Here is an 18,590-nt window from a genome sequence, read left to right on the forward strand (position 1 = left end):
GCACAGAAGCAAAATGACAAAGCTAGTTAATCACCTGCTGCATCTGGAGAAGGCATCACAGATATTATTGAAGCATTCAGATTTCATAGCCACCAGCTAAACACAATTCCAGTAATTAATTCGAGTGTCTTAAGTAGTATCCAAAAGACCAATAAAAACTGCATCCTGGTATATTGCAGCATCCAGAGTACTGACTGACTGACAGCAAGGATTCTTGGTCATTTGAAGAACACTAAGAGTGAGTAGGTAGGAGAATAATTCCTGCATTTTGCAAAAGAAATAAAATTAAGTGATTTTGGATATATATTTCCTATCAGAGAATTCATACCTCTACTTGAAAGTAAAATAGTGGAAAATCCTGTGTGAAGCAATTCTTCTGAGATGCGCTTCCTCTTTGTAGAGAATTTACGTTGCTAAAATTTTAGATACACGGGAAATCACAGTTCCAGATGAAGCACTGATAGATTTACCATATATATATCTCACAGGAATTAACTCTTACCTTTGCCACTTCTTCTCCTACTGTGTTGGCTGTGTGAGAAGAAATTTTTTAGTTCTCAAGGCTTTTTTTGCAAGTGACTCTTTAAACTTTCGTGGTGAAATGAAATATAAAGAGGTTCACTGTCATAGATGTGAACAAATTACTGCTTTTGTTTAGGTGCAGTAAAGATTAAAAGAATCACTGTAACTGTACTGTAGGCCAGTATGTTTAGCTTATAGTATATTAACATTTAGTGTATTAGAGGAAGCACTTCAGAGGGCACAGCCACAGTTAATTCAGGGTTTGCTGTATACTCTCCTCATTTACATGAAAGACTCCTGTGCTTGAAATTCTTTGTATTTAACATATTTGTTTAGGATTTAATTCTAAACTATCTACATATATAACTTTAAGCTTCTTTCTATATCTAGCATATGTAGCAGTATCTCATAGCTCTAAGCAGCACATCTTGGTAATTACTTGGCTTAGTAATTCACATCCCACTTTTAAAACTTCCCATAAACTTGAGTAAAATATACTATAGAACACAAAGTAGGCCATTGCTTACTACCATGGCTAATCCCATTGTCTTCACTGGAATTATTCATACAGGTAAAAGTAGCATTTCCTGGGTTGGTCTCACAGTGGACCATAGATAGATAAATTTGGCAAGTGTTAAAGATGAAAAGGGCAACATAAGTGAAAACAATTAATATGACTTTATCGTCACCACATTCTCATGGTCAGGGGTTTGTATATGTCTGTGTATATTACACACAGATACACACATATGTATGCCTTTCTTGTCTTCAAGAAATGCTAAATTTTATTAGGAATTACAGAAAGAAGACATGCCAAGGTTTCCTAGAAATAGATAAGACAAGAAATATTAGATTTCCTACTTCCTCAAGTAGCAGTTCATGCTGAAAGGAAATAACTGCTTTAGGTTTAAAAACAACTCAAAAGCCAAAGTGATCAAGACAGAATTTATTGTCTCTTCCAATCTTTCTACTCACTCTGGTAAAGTATATTTGACAGAGAAACTTCTATGCTAACCACATAAATACCAGGAATGGAATTACACTCCCCCTGGTATTGGTCACTGCAAATCAGTGGGGAAAAAATGTTTCTTGTAAACACAGTAAATCTCAACATGTCCTCCGCTTCTACTCTTCTTTTGCTTTAATAGAAGTCGAGGACATGAAAGATGTCCTATGAATCAAAGTTTGAGTGAGTTCTGTAAACAAGAATGGTGAACTGGCAACAGAAGCCAAAAGCACTTACTGCTAGTTTTTCTGAAGACATAAAATGGTGTTTGTGTGCTTCATAAACCATTCTGGAACAGAATACTACAAATTATTAATGTGCAATGTGATCTGTAGGCTAGATCTAAAAGAAAACTTTTTACTTATTTGAAAAGGCTCAAAAGATTAAAATTTTAATATCTTTTCAGATCATTCTTAGAATTTGACTAATTGTTTTTCATTTGAGGAATACAAAAGCTGGCTTTAGACATACTGCATTATTTTCAAGCCTCAAAAGTTTTTCCTCAGCAAAGATGTTACATGTCACTCTTGTTTTACTTTAGCTCTCTACTGATTTAAATTTTCTTTAGCTTGGTTTCTCCATAGGTCAGTTATACCTGAAGAGACATCACTACTAGGCAAAGTATCAATCATATGAACAAAATTTCATGTAATACCTTACTTTTTAACTCCAGGAACGTTTTGGTGAGGTGACGTGTTCACTGCTTAACCACATCAATAAAAGAGTAATGGACCGCTCACCAGTTATAATCACATTTTAATATGAAATGGTGATGGGACACGATTGCTCCTGGAGAAGAAAAAGGAACAATGGATTCTTTCAAAAATACAATGCTTTTAGGCAACAGTCATGTCAGAAATCACACAGCAGAACATGCCCTGAATTTCTGGACTGTTCCATCTGACTTTCTACATCTAAGTGCCTGGCTATTAGGATAGGAGAAAATATTGATAAGGTCATTCTTTCTCTTGTGTTCTGGGTAAACCTTTGAAAGTCTGTCAAGCTCTCCTTTGCCTCCTGGTTAGGGAAAGGAAGAGGAACGCAGCTCCCTTTTCCTACAGAAGAGCCAGTCCCACTGATGTTTTCTCTTTTCTTCTGAGGCGGTAGAGGGGGGTTCTCTTATCTTTTTTTCTCTCCTGGGTTTCACTTCTCCCCCACCAGAAGAGAAGAAAATTTTTAAAAAAGAGCCAAGTAGTGGAATTATATTGTGGATATTTTTCATTCTATTCAGAGGCTAATGTTAACACAAGGACTGGGAAGAGAAATGGAGAACATTTGGAGAACAATGCATTTCCTAGTCATGTTTTTCCTGCTGTTGGTTTCCTCACTTGATTTGCATTTTTCACCACTCAGTGGAAAGGCACAGAGTTGAGCAGCTGGAAGAGAAAAAAGAAGGAATGTTGCATTTCCTGATAACCAAAAAGAGACAGAGAAAAGGGAGTCTTTCTATTCTGGTCATGCAGAAAGTGATATGCATTACCACAGGAGTGACAGTGTGTGTTAGAGACTGCTAATTTCTGGTCTCTTTTAGCTGATTGTATTGATTTTAACAAAGTGAAAGCACTGTTGTATTGCTAGATCAGTAAGTAAGCCTTTGATGCTTTGTATTATGTATTTGCATTTGTAGCAAAACAGCCTGCTAAGCATGGGGATCTGTCAAGACTGATCATGTATTGTGTAGGTCACTTTCATTGTTTTCAAAGCATTTTTACCTTTATGGGTATAGAGAAAAAGAAGCTGAAAATCCCTAATTGGAATATTAGGTACTGTTCCCACCTCTGCATATCAACAGTAACACATTAATGTTTTTTAAAAGTCAAGCAAGAAAGCAAAGTATCTTCACCCAATATAATAACGTGAGCTTTTATTCTTCGATAGGTGTTCAATTCTTCATTTAGTCTGGTCACTGTTGTCATAATTGCTGCATCTCCATTTCTTGCCATCTTTCATGGTTTTTTTTTCCGCCCACATTACAGCAAATGTTGATTTACATCTGTTTGATTTAATTTAAATGCTTTAAGCTCTTTTTGGCATATGTTGCCCATGGAATGTTTGCTTATGTTTTGTTGCTGGAATAGGAAGGCATGTTTCTCAGGCCACCACCGCCTAGGTTGCTTTCCTCCATGGCCAAACAGCTTTGGTAGTAACAGGGGTTAATTAGCATGAACATCTTTTTTATTCTTTTGAAGTTCCAAAGAATCCCATGTAAAGGTTAATCAGGAGGTTTAGCACCACAATATGTTAATAGGATGTAATTACCCAGTAGATTGACAAGATCTGAAAATGTTAAATGTTACTGATGTTCTCAAAACATACACTCATACAGTCCCAATTGTCTATTCCATACCGATGTTTCAACAGCATAACCTCTCTCATTGTAGTAGGCCCTCGCTGATTTGCTCATAGCTTCTCACACCATTCATCACCCAACGGTGAGCACTAGTGAGCATTCACCGCACTTGGCCCATTGCCATACTCGCTATGTGGCCCGTGAAACGGACCACGCCACCTAGAAGGGAAAATATCCACCATGTGAAAGCTACCCAGAAATCCTGATAACCACACATGACCACATCTGCTTGTCCAATGTCACAACTCCCTGATATCCTCAGGGTAGTAGAAGCCCCGCTTTCCTGAGCAACTTGTTGAAAATTTCTGATACTCATAAATATAGGCAGTCCTTTTACAACACATTGCAGCCAGTCCAGAGTAGTTTCAGGTGTCTGGAAAGAGGAGAGCAGATGTGACATTTCGGGAACACTCTCTTTTAGCCACAGATCAGGAACAGAAGAAATTCATGAGAGATTAAAAAGAAACAAAGTGACCTTCACATGCTTTTCCGATCAGTAGAAACACCCTGTGTGCGTCTTTCTGAAACTGTTGCTAGAATTTCAGTGCTGTCTTGCCAAATTTAAACAGAAGCTTACTTCCAGCAAACATAGCATGACTAATTTTATAAACTCAACCGGAGACACTACCCATTAGAGAAACCACCTTTTAAGGTCAGATTTGTGATTTATGTACCCGTTTGGGGGGCATAGTGGCAGAATCTGAAAGTGCCCGGTGTGACTCCAGAGGTATGATAATCAACCCGGGTGCAGGACGCATACCATTGTACATAGCTATCTAATCAGGCTGACGTGTGAAAAATAGCCAAGTACAATGATATATATTCCTTGTTCCCTTACCCAGAAGCAAACTAAGTTATGAGGTTAACGTAACAAGCAAAAAAGGTATACTTTGACCTTTCTATACAACTGTTTTAGAAGGAACTATTTGTTAACTGCCACTGGGATTGAGTGCTCCAGAGCGTGTTAAGCCTCGCCAGCCCACTGGATTCACTTCCGTGGATCAGAGGCTGAATATGACAAATATGCCTATCAGTGTATTCCTTGGAGCTACATATGTTTCTGTATTTTCAGGATCAGCAACCTTGTTAAGTAAGAAGTTATGGGAAGTATGTATACAGGATGTTGTAACAAACTACTGTTGCAATATAGGGTTGAATGTTTCATTTATTTATTCATTTGGGAGAGAAAGGAGGACAATTTATATTTTAAACAGCTTGGCTATAAATATACCATTATGCCAAGATAAATGGTTAAAACAGTGGTTATAAATTTTATTTTGGCATTGTAGTAAATTGTGTATATTCTTTCCTGAATGTATGTGTGAATTAGCATTTTTATGTATTCATAATGTGACCTTTAGGTTTTAAACTTTCTTTAGCAAGTAGTCTTCCTGGAATCTGTGTAGTTTCTACCACTTCCTAACTGACACATGAACAAGTGAGGTCTGTGGCATCTGTCCCCTACAATTTAATCCAGTATTTTGGGCAGTCTTAGAAATTCTAACCCACCATCTTTTTAAATTTTCTGTCAACACTCTTTTCAACATCAAAACTCTTTTTTTTTCTTTTTTTGTAAAACACACTTTTCAAATAGGGAAATACTGTTGCTTATTTTAAAAAAAATATATATCCTTGGGAGGGAGTAAGGGGTGAATCAAACAAAAATACTTTTTTTTCCCATTTTTCCCTTTCCAAATCAATTTGGCAGTAAGCTGTTCTGATGTGCAAATGGCTGAGACCTCTTTTGTTTATCTTCTGTTGGCTGGGATGGATGGAGTAAATCCAGGGCCTCATACATGACCCCACCAGTACTCTACACTGAGCTGCACTGTTGTGCTTCAGAAAATGCACTTTTCAGAGAATATATACTAATGACAACAGGTAACTGTACTGGACATTAATTTCCTTACTGGATGCCATAAATCTGTCACAGAAAGATAATTAGACTAATATTTATCTTTAGTGATCTTCATTTATACATTAAACATATTAATAAAAATAATATAGCTTAAACTGAGCCTCATTTCAGTGTCTGTCAAGCAGTCAAATGGGGTGTAAATGAATATAAAGTTTTTTTAAAAAAACCAAACTTAAAAATCTTTATACTAAAAAGTTGTGTGTTAGGAATCTTGTTATTTGGGTATGTGGAACACATTTGAAAAGTCACATGTGTTACTGATGAACTCATTGTTTATCATTAAAAATATTTGTCAAACTGTGAAACAAATACTTATTTATTTTCAGCATATTAGCTAAAACATTAATTATTTTCAGCTATTAGAACATCCTAATGAGGAACTAATATTAATTCATCTAACAAAGTTCACTTTTATTTGAGACACTCACTGAGGTAATTAGTAGACTCCCTTCATTCATTAACATCTCAAATCTCATTAAAATGTAAATGGGAAAAGTTTTTGCGTATTAGAGGGTATTTATTGGCATTCATCATAGTCAGTAATTTGGTCTTCATTAATTATAAAGAATATAATAAATAGTCATTTACTTTTGTGAAAACAACTGGTTAAAGGCTGTTGTACTTATGTTTTTTAGTGTTGCAATCAAAACGGATGATTCTTTGTATAGATATAATTAATTCTCAGCACTGTACTAGCTGGGGTACAAAGTTGAAGAGACTGTAAAAAGGATTCCTGTTCATCATGCAGCTATGTATATGCAGAAGTACCTTGAAGTAAAGGGCTTTTTCTAAGCAAAAAGATAGTGCCCTACAGATTTCCTCCCACAATTTAGGTGGGTAAGGTTATCATAGGATCTTTGATAATGACTCTGATGCTCACATTCTGCTTGTAAAATGGCAATTGAGAAAATAAGAGAATGAATTTTAATAATCAGTTCTATTGAAATGTTTTCCTATGGATGTCCTTTACATCTTTCCCCTCACCCTCTCCCCCAAGTTAATAGGTAATGGTGAGCAACTATTTAATCTCTATTATAAATTTGGACCACTTTCTAATTTTTGAGACTTCCATCGTTGGGAGCATAGGACCACAGAGTGGCCAGGACTAGAATAGTGCAAAGTGTAGTTAAAGGATGCAGACACTGGAACTAATCTGGGTTTTGACACTAAACCAGGGACCAGAAAGCAGTCACCAGCTCCTGTAGTTTGGACACACCGAGTCTCTCTCTGTGGGCTTTGGTCCTGGGTGTCAACTTTATATTGACCACCTATTTGTCAGACTGTTGGAGGAATTCTACATCAATTTTCAGTCTGGATCAGGTCACATAAGATCTGATTTGTATTTAATTTTCAAAATTTAACAGGCTTCTAAAATCCTGCTATCATTTTAATGTGATAAAGAAACCAGGGTTTAGTTTAGCATATAGTGCTTCACCTTCACATGTATTAGTGTACTTTTTCCTGTCTTGCATGTATCAGATCATTCTGTATCAAAGCAACCCATATAAATATGGAGATGAAAGAAGAAGATAAACAAAAGGAACAAACTGAAAGACATAAAAGTGTTAAGAAAGTGATTTATGTACATTTCTGTAAATACAACTCCAAGTTAAACTGTTCTTTTGATAGCATTTTAACACACTTTCTGTCAGTTTTTTATACTTATGTCCAGAAAGGTTTGGTGGTTGTTTCATCAGAATCATCTTATATAGATACAATAGTTGGATTAAATTTGACCAACACTTACTAGAATGGTTTGATTTTTTTAGAATTTATTTAATGTTAGCTTCTCTATAAATAAGCATTTATTTCAAAGTACATGGCAATAGCAGGCACTAGCTGTTCAGCATAATTTGTAAAATACTAAGAATATGAAGATTGATGTCTTTTTTCATAATAAGTCCTAGAATGAAGCATTTCCTTTCACATTTCTTAGGAGACTGGCTTTTACAGGTATTTTGAAATGCTGTCTTCAAACAAAGGATTTATAAGCCAATTGAAGGACCAAGAATACTGTCAAATAAATGACTAGCTTTTGTTGTGGAAGGGCACAACATGCCTTTCATTTGATAAGCACTAAAAAGAATAATTTGGAACATATGACAAATATGGCAAAACACCAACCTGTGAAGCTTACCTGCTGAATGACTGAAAAGTAAGAACAAATAGCATCACAATCTACTCAGGTACTGTGGAAGAGATCAAATCAATAAAGGACTTATGTGCCCAAAGTGGGACTTACTGACTGTAGGTACTAACATGTTCATTGCTAAGGGTTCATGCAAAACTGCTGCCCAACTAAAGTCCAAGCCTTAGAGTGTCAGTGCTCCAAATCCTGCTGATTTCTTTTTTCTTTCACATTCTTCAAGGAGTTTGTGTTGCATCTCTGTTCATCCCTTGTAGCGTCTCAGGCTACATAGCTTAATACCAGGTTCATCCTAATGGAAAAACCTGGCATTTCTTTATTCTAGTGTGCCAGTGTAGAATGTGTCCTGCAACAACCACTTAGGAGACAGCCTGCCACAGAACGCATTTTTGGTCAATATTTTTATGCCACCAAAATTGTGGTTATGACTTAGTCTCCCTTTTGCTTAAAAGACTGGTTACGTGCTCAAAGACTTAATTTCACTTGGAAGGAAACTTACTAATCAGTAGCAAATTCAGATACTTTTTCTATCTTCCATTTCTCTAAAATTCCTTTTTTTTAAATTTTATTTTAATGTTGGCACAGCCTTCTAGAAAGGGAGAGAAATATAACAGCCAGTGTAGACTACATCTTGGAAGTTAGGGCAATATCAGGTTAGTAAATATGGATTTGAAGTACCTTCAGACAACTAAAGCAATTATACCCCGATCTCTTATTTCCTCAGTAGGTGTTTTGCCTGTTATACTACTCCGTGAAAGGAGAAAAGAGGTGTATGCGTTTCAAGAGAAGTGTCTGAACTATACTTGTGTCTCTGAAGGAAGATACATAGACCTCTGTATCTGGAGGATGGATCACAAGTGCAGGATTTTGGACAGTGCCTAACTATAAGCATTGAGTTACGTAATTGAATTTGGATCCACTGCCATCTTCAGTGCAGAGTTCCTCAAGGTCTCCAGTAAGGTGACCTTTTTACTATTTTATTTTATTTTTTTCTTCAGGAGCTTTTTTTCTTGGCCTTTTTAGGTCATACAGTTATCAACTCCTAACTGTGGGTTGGATAGGTACACTGAAGAAAACCTTCCTATAGTGATTCAAGGAAAACTTACACTATATGTACTCCTAACTTCTTTGTTCTCCTTTTAAACTATTCCCTGTGACCAGCCTGCCTGTGTTAGAGCAATCACAACAACCCTACTTTTAATTGTTTTCTGTCCAGTCTGTTGCTTATTGTAACAAGCTAGCTTTTTGTCCCACCCTTCCATTGTGCATTGATTAGGGTAAAGATTATTTCTTCTTGGGTTTTCATAAAATACTAAAACAATGAGATGGGGGCTTTTAGGTATTCTTGCAAAACAGGTAAAGACGTTAATGGTTAAGATACTACAACCAGTTTTATGCCTAAGATGATAATTAATGATGTATTAACTTGAGAACCAAAACATCTCTGGTAGAGTTGGTTAAAATGATATTTCAGTTAGTGGCTCAAAGTGCATGGCACTTATGTAGAATCAGTCACTGAGATGATACCTACCATAGTTTCAACAACATATTGAAGATTCCCTCCCCTGAAGGAAGCCTGTCGTTAGAGGAAAGGCACAAAGTTAATAATGAATCCCCCAAGAACCTGTAGTAAAGAGAGATTTCACATCTTTGAAAGAATCCCACTGGTGCTGTCTCACTTGTGCTTGTCAGGAGAAGTCACTAACTTTGCTAAGAGAGTTTGGGGGTTGACTTAGAGGGTGATGCTGTGTTGCAACTAGAAAGGATGGACCAGAGAGAAATTTATGGTTTTCCCCTAATGCTGAGTTTTCACCACTTATTTCTGTTCTGCAGTAATCTTTTCTTTCCCTTTAACTTCACCCAATGTACCAAATACTTTGGTTACCCATACCTGGATTTGGTGAAATATTTGAATTTAATATAATTTGAATGGCTATTCCAGCAAGCAAAAATAGGTGTTCAGGAAACTGAGTTCACAAGCAAGTTATCGAAATCATGCCATTAGTTTGGTAATGAAGTTAAAGAACAGTTCACTTGAAAAGATCTCTGCTTGAGCCAGACAGCTGCTCACACTAAATGGCCATAATGTCTCTAAAGTGACAAAAGTTCTGCAATGACCACACTATTTCTGTGTGTGAACCTTTCAAGCTGCAGAACAAATCTGGTGTGACTACACTTGGGTCTTGAAAAAACATGTGGACTTTCTCTAGGCAACATTAGCCCAGGAATTTCTGCATTCCCCATTCTTTTTTTTTTCCTTAGTGCAGTCTCTTGTCTTACAACATAGTATACATATTCTTTGCATTATCCATGATGTACTATTTCCAGATTCTCTATTCCCTTTTTTACACTAAATAATTGAGACTTTTTTCTTATCTTCAAGAACAAATCTGCTCTAGCATTGTAAAGGTCTGATGTGCAAGTGTTTTTTGCTTCTACATTACTCAGTTAGGTATACATCCCAAAAGTATGTATCTGTAAGCATATAAAGCAGTATGTTAGACTGAAAAAAACATTTGTTTACAAATTACTAAAATTTATTATTTTGGTTCACAGGAAATACTGGTGATGATTTAATCTGCTTGAAAAAAAAAATTTTAAAAATTCTTGCTAAACAGAATTTTTGGAAAACAGATTGACAACAAAATACCTAGCTTTGGTCTGTAGAATAAATCTATTGGGTTTTTGTCTTGACTAATGTGAGACTAATGACTAAATAGGCTATAGAAACTCACCTAGGAAATACTGTTTGGAAGGGTATGTAGACAGATTCCCAGACCTTAAGCCTAGACCAGGCTCCAGCTCCCAGTTTCTGTAGCAAAGAACCTGAACACCCTGACACCTTTCGTTCTTGGGGACTCTTCAGGTGCTTCCAAGCAGCCTGTGGAAAGGCTGAGAGACAAGACTGTTGCAAGCATGCGCTCCTTACTCTGTGGCATGGAGTCTGTATGGAGGTTGCTCTAAGATGAAAGTACAGGTATCTCCACCCCAAAGGAAACATGGCAGGAGGGTTACCCTGAGGTGGCTGATGTGCATCCTCCCAGGCTCTGAAAGTGCTGAAGGTCCTGCAGTAGGGGGGGTTTGGTGGGCAGGTTTGACGCAAAGGTTCTGCAGGAACCCAGACTTTGATTTGCCGTAAGTAAGTTAAATTGGAGATATTTCAAATGCAACAATTTTGTCTTTAATAAAGTGACATCTTTTATAGCAATTATTTCTCTGAAAGTTTCCAACTAGTTTTGCATCTCTGCATCCCTTCAGTAGCACAGTGTTCAGATGGTACATTACAGTCAAGTTAGTAGCTGATGTAGAAGGAAGAAATTATGAAGAGCTGCTATAGGGAAGTTGTCAGGTGCTGTTTACTATGATTGGGCAGAAAAAGTGACATCTCCTAATATCCAATACTTATATTCCACTGACAGTTTTGCATGGAAATGAGGCTTGGAAAATCACACAGTATTTCGGTCTGCCTACCAAAGGTACCGTTCACAGTTTTATTTACTCCTTGCATACTCTTGATGCAATTTTGCTCTATTTTCCAAAATTACTGCTGGATTCTCACATCACGACTTCATAAAAGTTTTTGGTGGTGGGTTTTGGTTGGGTTTTTTTTTGTAATTTTCTTTCTTTTCATATTCAGTATAATCCCTGAAAAATGAGTAGTTCTGCCTGATTTGTTTATTTCTGAGTTTTCAATGGAGGTCCAAACTAGTTTTGTTTCACATTTAGATTTGAATCTGACACCCAAGACTGCTAATAAGATCTGAAAACAGGCTTATCCTTGCATGATTGCTGTTGTCCTTTTGTAGAAAAAATTAAGGGTATTAAGGGTAAGCCACATTTTGCAGTATCTGTGAGGGAAACAGAGCATCCTTCTTTCCCTATGTAATCCCGGTACTACCGTCTTCTGCAAAACAGGCAAGGAGGGATCATAGAATCATAGAATGGTTTGGGTTGGGAGGGACCCTAAAGCACATCTAGTTCTAACCCCCTCCCATGGGCAGGGACACCTTCCACTAGACCAGGTTGCTCAAAGCCCCATCCAGCCTGGCCCTGAACACTGCCAGGGACAACCTCTCTGGGCAACCTATTCCAGTGCCTCACCACCCTCATAATGAAGAACTTCCTTACATCTAATCTAAATCTACCCTCATGGATAAAAGAGTCAATGCTGTATAGTTCCTCAGGCTCAGAATGAAAAGACCTGTCTTGTATTTCCAGCTCTGTCACTGACCTGCAGTGTGAATTTGTGATCCATTCTGTAAAGGGCAACCTAGTGTGTTTGGAGTTTGACTACCTTTGTGTATTTGTCAGCGATCTCCTCTTCTGCCTGGTGACAGGTTGCTATACAGAACAATGACATCTTTCTCCCAGGCTTAGGCAGAGCTTTTCCTCTTTGCTTTTTTATTAGAGGCCTTTTATGGTTCCTGAGCTTCCTGTGGGACAGAACTCCCAGTACAGGGCTGTACTTTAAAGGGCATAACATAATTCTTGGTTTTAAAACGAATGTGATTTCCCTCTAGCCAAACTTCTCAATATCCTGACAGAGCCCAAGAATGTAAAAATGAAACATAACAGAAAGAGAGTAAACTGCTTTATTCAGACAAGCAGGCTCCAGTGTAAAGCCAAAAACAATGTATTGTGCATTAGCTTATCCTAATACAAATAAGAATTCCATCAGATAATACAATATAATAGATTAGAAATATCAACAGCAAAATTTTAAAATCATGTTTTCAATGCCTGCTTCAAAAATGTCCTTTGGTGTGGAAAAAAGCAATGCTAACATTTTTTAAAAGCAGATGAAGCACATTTTCTAATTAGCTCATAGAGAAAGAGAGTCATGAGATGAAATTTGGTTATAGCTTTGGTTATGTTTATCTATATTACATACACTATACACAGCTTCTTTTGTTTGGAAAAGCAGGTATGGTCACTCTTCCATCTGTCTGTCCTTACTAGCATAGCAAGTGTTGACAGTCATCAGATAATACAGAAATTAGTAGGTAGTATGGGTATAAACAAGAACATACCATGAACTTTTGTTGGCAAAGAATTTTGCTTAAAGCATTCCTCATTTAATGAATATAAGTGAATTTCATTTTAAAGTACATTTTGGATGTTGACACTGCTTATTATAGCAGCTGGTTCTTTGTCAAATTGGATGATATTCAAAGCAGGATTTTGTTGTTCTTTTTTCTTCTTGCCATCTGTTGCTGCTTTAGACGTTTTTCAAGAAACAGCTTCTAAATGAATTAGGTCATATTGTAAATGTGTTCTTTTTATGAAATGTTTAAAATTAAAGCATAAGGAAATTTATGGTGTAACTTAATTCTATAGTATAACTTAATCCATGTACAAATTTTCTATTAAAAACAACAAAACAACAACAAACATTTCTTTTTAGATATGTGTGTTCAACTGATACAGCTTGTGACTTAATCTTATAAGAAATCTGGTCGCTTACAAACCTGTAATTCAGTTTGCTATTTGAACACCAGGCAAATTATATAAAAGATATAATAAGGTGCTGAAATATAATAAAATAAAAACAAAGGAAAAATATGATTCTGAAATCTGTTTTTGTTATACAGCCTGAATCTTACTGCATATGTGACTTTCAGCCTCATTGAACGGAGTAGATAAATTACTTTAGATTCTGAGCTCAGCAAATCTTACCAGCATATGTGTCTCTAAGCATGCAAGTAGCTTTTTTTCACCTCACTCTACCTGACTTGAGTTCCTGCATCATTTAATTATTTTAAGAATCAACTATTAAATTATACTGGAGAGGAGAATTACACATGCAGAAAATTAGAGGTGTTCATGTCTGTCTCCACCACAACTAAGCATTTTTTCAAAAGGAGAGACAGGATTAGTCTGGATATTTAAGGCCTGAGCAAATATCTTGATTTCTTCTTCAGAGCACAGAGTACCGAGCCCTGAATGAAACACAAAGATGCAGAAAAAGTATGTGAACCTGTTGTTAAATACACTGTCATACTGCACAAATAAAGAGCGAGCCCAAATCTAATCTGTGCTTTCTAGTTTTTAAACACTTGCCATTGCAACTTTAAACATGCTTTTACTATAACATTAACTATGCAATATATACCTAAGGAGACAAGATGTCTGCGCTGGAAAAGGCTTCTTGGAACAATGTTCACATTGTATGCATGACCTGGGGCAGTACCCAAGGCTGCATTTATAATGCTTGCTGCATAAAAAGAAATAAAAGGCATCTGGCAAACTCCCTATGAGTTGCTACTCATTTGCAGTACATGATAAACGTGATAAATGCCATTAAAGTCCTCCCCAAAACTGATGTAGTTTCCAGATGTTGATCAATGGTTGGCAACAAATTGTTATCTTAGCAAACAGCTAACTGAAGGCAGAGTTTCATAATATGGACACACCTGTGTAGGAGATGCAATGTGTTTTAAGGGCAAAAAGGACTTGGCAGGTCGACTGCTCCTTTAGCCACTATTTCCAGCCATGCTCCATTTAACGAAACTACTACTTCTGTAGTGGTAACTAACATTTCTTATCAATTAGTACATGTTAATTGTCATAGTCCTCATGCAAGCATGGGCAGGCATCATCTTTCTAATTCCTGGCTAATAGTTAATTTAAAGATGGGGGTTGCTTTTCTCCTGCTTAAATAATTACTTGACAACTGGTGAAGTGTCAGATGAGTAAAGGATTGTAGTGAGTTTGGTGTTGTCTAAAAGTGAAGGAAGGTGGGAGGGAAACTGCTGACTCCCAGCAGCATCAACTCAGAACAACACCAGAACAAGAATACCTTAGGCAGACTCATTTGCAAAAACTATTTTAATTGATTACAGCCTGAATCCAAAAAGACTCATTGAAGTCTTGTGCTGCTAAGCAGCAAGCGTGGAAATGCAAAGTCAGGAGACCTGGATCCCAGTATTCAGACTTTAGGTAAAGACGGGTAAACACTTAAGCCTTGAGATCTGAACTCCAGAAAACCTAAAATGAAGAGTGCCTTGGGTCAGGTTCAGTCCCTTGCTTCCAAAACATCCCCCTCATATAATTTCCACCATAAATTGGTGAAACTACAACTTTAAAGTGCTTTGTGGTTTTTTGCTTCCGTTTCTCCTGATGGAACACTGTTACAGGAATTTATTCCTCTTGTGGCTTGAAATCATGTTCCAATTATCAGCCTAAATTCCTTGTGGCCAATTTATTCCCATTTGATCTGTACCAATGTTGTTCTTTAGCTTAAATATTTCTCTCTCCCTGGAGTTTTATTGCCCCAATCTATTTATTAGATTTCCTCTCTTTAGTCTTTGTGTTGCTTACTAATTTTCGTATGGTAGCTTCCTTATTCCTTGATGATTTTACTAGCTTTTCTCTGTATCCTTATGATTCTGAATTTTTTTTTCTTGCTAATAAATGATCATCACTATATACCAAAATTATATCAGCCAGTATTCCAAAGTCTGCAGGTGATACACACAACAATGGTAAGCAGTCCTAATTTGAACAGTAACATAAGAACTCAGCAGTGTATGTCGTTATACCGATCATACAGCAAATATCTTAAGGGTTAAAGATAGTGTGTCAGTCCACAACAATTTGGAAATTACATGTATGCACCATTTCATATTAATTTTTACCAGTATCTTGCACAATGGCATCAGTAGTTTCCTGTTATGCTTGAAACATACCACCTGATTCACTCCTATATATAGTTTTACATATACATACACACAAACGTGTTTCATATAAAAGTAAAATAGATATGTATATATATCTGTATATAATAACAATTGCACTGTGTTTCAGATTTATAATTACGCTATTGCCAAGGATTGTTCATGGGTTTTCTTCATTCTCTGCCGCTTGTAATTGATGAGCTCTGAGCTTTTAACAGCAGTCTTTCTTTGTCCATGTGTGCACAATCTTCCACATTATATTACTGAATTTTGGTGGACTTGGCAGAGTTAGGTTCACAGTTGGACTCGATGATCTTAAAGGTCTTTTCCAACATAAATGATTCGATGATTCTATGAATTTCATCCCATCTATATTACTTCAGTCTTCAAGGTCATCTAGTTCTTTCTATGTGATTTTCTCATCTCCTTTCCCTCTGGAAGGGGCATCCCAGCCTTATGTTGTCAGCATATTTCATTAGTCCTATTCTTTTTCTGTGCCATGGCCATTAATAAAAATACTAAAAATGATAAATTTCAAGGCCAAAACTTAAGGAATTGTCCTGGTCACCTTCTGCCAGCCAGCCAGTTATTCTGTCACCGCAACCTGACTCTCCCTAGCTAATTCTGTATTTTAGTATTCTTTTGCTAACCCCCAATTTAACTAATAATTTCCCATGAGGAATGATATCAGAGACTTTTCTGAAGTCCAGATAAATTAGATATATTACGTTTCCCTTGTTATTGTAGCCTCTGCTGGAAGTCAGTAGCATATTGGCAGTGTAGTCCTTGTGTAGGTCTTACTGCTCATAGAAGTGAATATTTTTATCATTAATATTAGATGTCTTCCTACTTTGTTAATAACCCTTCCTGTTATAGGTGTCTGGTGTTTTGGGAAGGATTTCTTGTGTTCCTGAAACATTTGATAAGCTCTATTCTTTATATAATATTACCTTACCAGTTCAAAACAATCAGATCAGAGGTTATAATGAGGAGTAAGAAAATATAGCTTAGAAATCTTCATTTGATTTTTCAAGGCTCAAGTCTGCAGTGTTTCCAAGTCTTCTAGTCTTACTAAGGTGGGAAGCTAACCTTTTTTCAGACAGAATTAATCTTTGTAAGAAATATTCGGCTTCTCAGAAACCAGTTATTTTATTTTAAGCTTTTAGAGTCCTTACTGCCAATTTCTGTTTCTCTGCAGTTTTTCCATCTCCATCCAAAGTCTGCCTACAAAGATTTACTTAGTTAGTTCAGGGATTTTTTTTGTTTTGGCATGAGGGTTTTCTGGGGGGCAGGGGAGAGTTGTTGGGGTTTTTTGTTGGTTTGGTTTTTTGTTTTTTTTTGTTTTTTTTTTTTTTCCCCCAAAGTGTAATTCTTGCTTATTGGCATATTATTTCATTACAAAATCCTGTTCACCCAGCAGGGCTTTTCACTATGTGAATGCAAAATTATTATAGCTGTAAATTATTACTGATGGCATAAGGAGATATAAATCGCCTTCTACCAAAGATTTTACTATTATGGGGAATAACATTATTTTTAAGACCAAATAAAATCTGTCATCTTTTTGTTCTGTGTCTGAAGTGCACTAATAGCCACTGTAAACTTTCAGGGTTGATGACTAAATGAAGCCTGGAAGATCCAGCCCCACAGACTTCAAAGTGTGCAGAGTGAAGAAATATTTCAGGGCAGCCAGGAGGGAGGGATAACTTATTTTCTGCACAAAACCCTAAACCAAAATAAATGAAAATAAATAAAGAAACAAACATGCACACACACAAAATCCACAAAAAAACCCAGGAATTATAAAGAGGTTCCACACATTTTTTAAAATAGTTTACTGGTTTTCAACCTGATCCAAAGCATGAACCATATTAAAATCAAATTTTGAAAAAAACAGAGTGTGCATATTGTTGTGGTGGTAATTTTATTGCTTGACAGTGAATGTGCTCATTAACCAATGATCATGCTCTTACTAATGAAATTCTTTTCTATTCCACTTCTCTGCTGCAAAATTCAGCTATTTTTCAAGGCCTCTATGATGACTTTGGACTTCTCTGGTTAGTTGGTAGACTCAAAAGAATAGTATTTTTAGACACTAAGGCCTACTGTGGTACTTTTTATTTTCTTGTCAGAAGGTTTAGTCATTAAATAATTGGATAAACTTATATGTATTTTGATTTTTCATTCATGAAAATTCTAAACTGTAAATGTAATAATTATGTGCTGGATTTACTTTTATGGCTGTGTGCAGGATTCATGCACTGGTCTCCATGAAGGGTCTTCTTACACAGCTAGCTGATCATTCATGTCTACATGCTGATGCGTACATATGGTGATATGTACGTACTTGAAGTAGCGTCACAGCTTGCCTCATTATATTTGTTCCAATTAAAAAAAAAAAAAAAGTTTTTCTCTCTTACTGTTTTTTTCCCTAAACTTCTAAATGCTGTCTATGGCAAGACACATGTTGAGACATCAGGATATGTTTAAGTGGGGTCATTCTGAATAATTTTCAGTTATAATTTCTTGTTCATAATTTTTCATCATAATCATTCTTTTTGATGGGCAGGAATGATGGTGATTAAGCTAGATCACAGGTCATTTCTGGTATTAAATTTTCAGTGCCTGTGGAGCAACAGATACAAAAATGTTTGAAAAGATCTATCTTCTCTTAGCCAGACTGGTTATTTGGCAAATATATATGCTTTTGATGTGACATGCCACTTTTCTGACTTGTCACTTCATATTTATGATACACAGCAGCATGCTTAATTGTTTCATGAGGAGTCTTGTCATGGTAAATCACCTTAATATAAAATGAAATGCAATGTAGCATGTCTAGACACAGAAATACAAAATACAAAAAACATATAATATGCTACAACTTTGACATGATTAAGTACAACACTGACAGCTAGCAGAGCATGTGCAATAAAATTAAAGATACTATTTATGAAAGACAAAAGGGACAT

The sequence above is a fragment of the Buteo buteo genome, chromosome 20, assembly GCF_964188355.1.
Source record: "Buteo buteo chromosome 20, bButBut1.hap1.1, whole genome shotgun sequence".
In the NCBI taxonomy this organism is placed as follows: domain Eukaryota; kingdom Metazoa; phylum Chordata; class Aves; order Accipitriformes; family Accipitridae; genus Buteo; species Buteo buteo.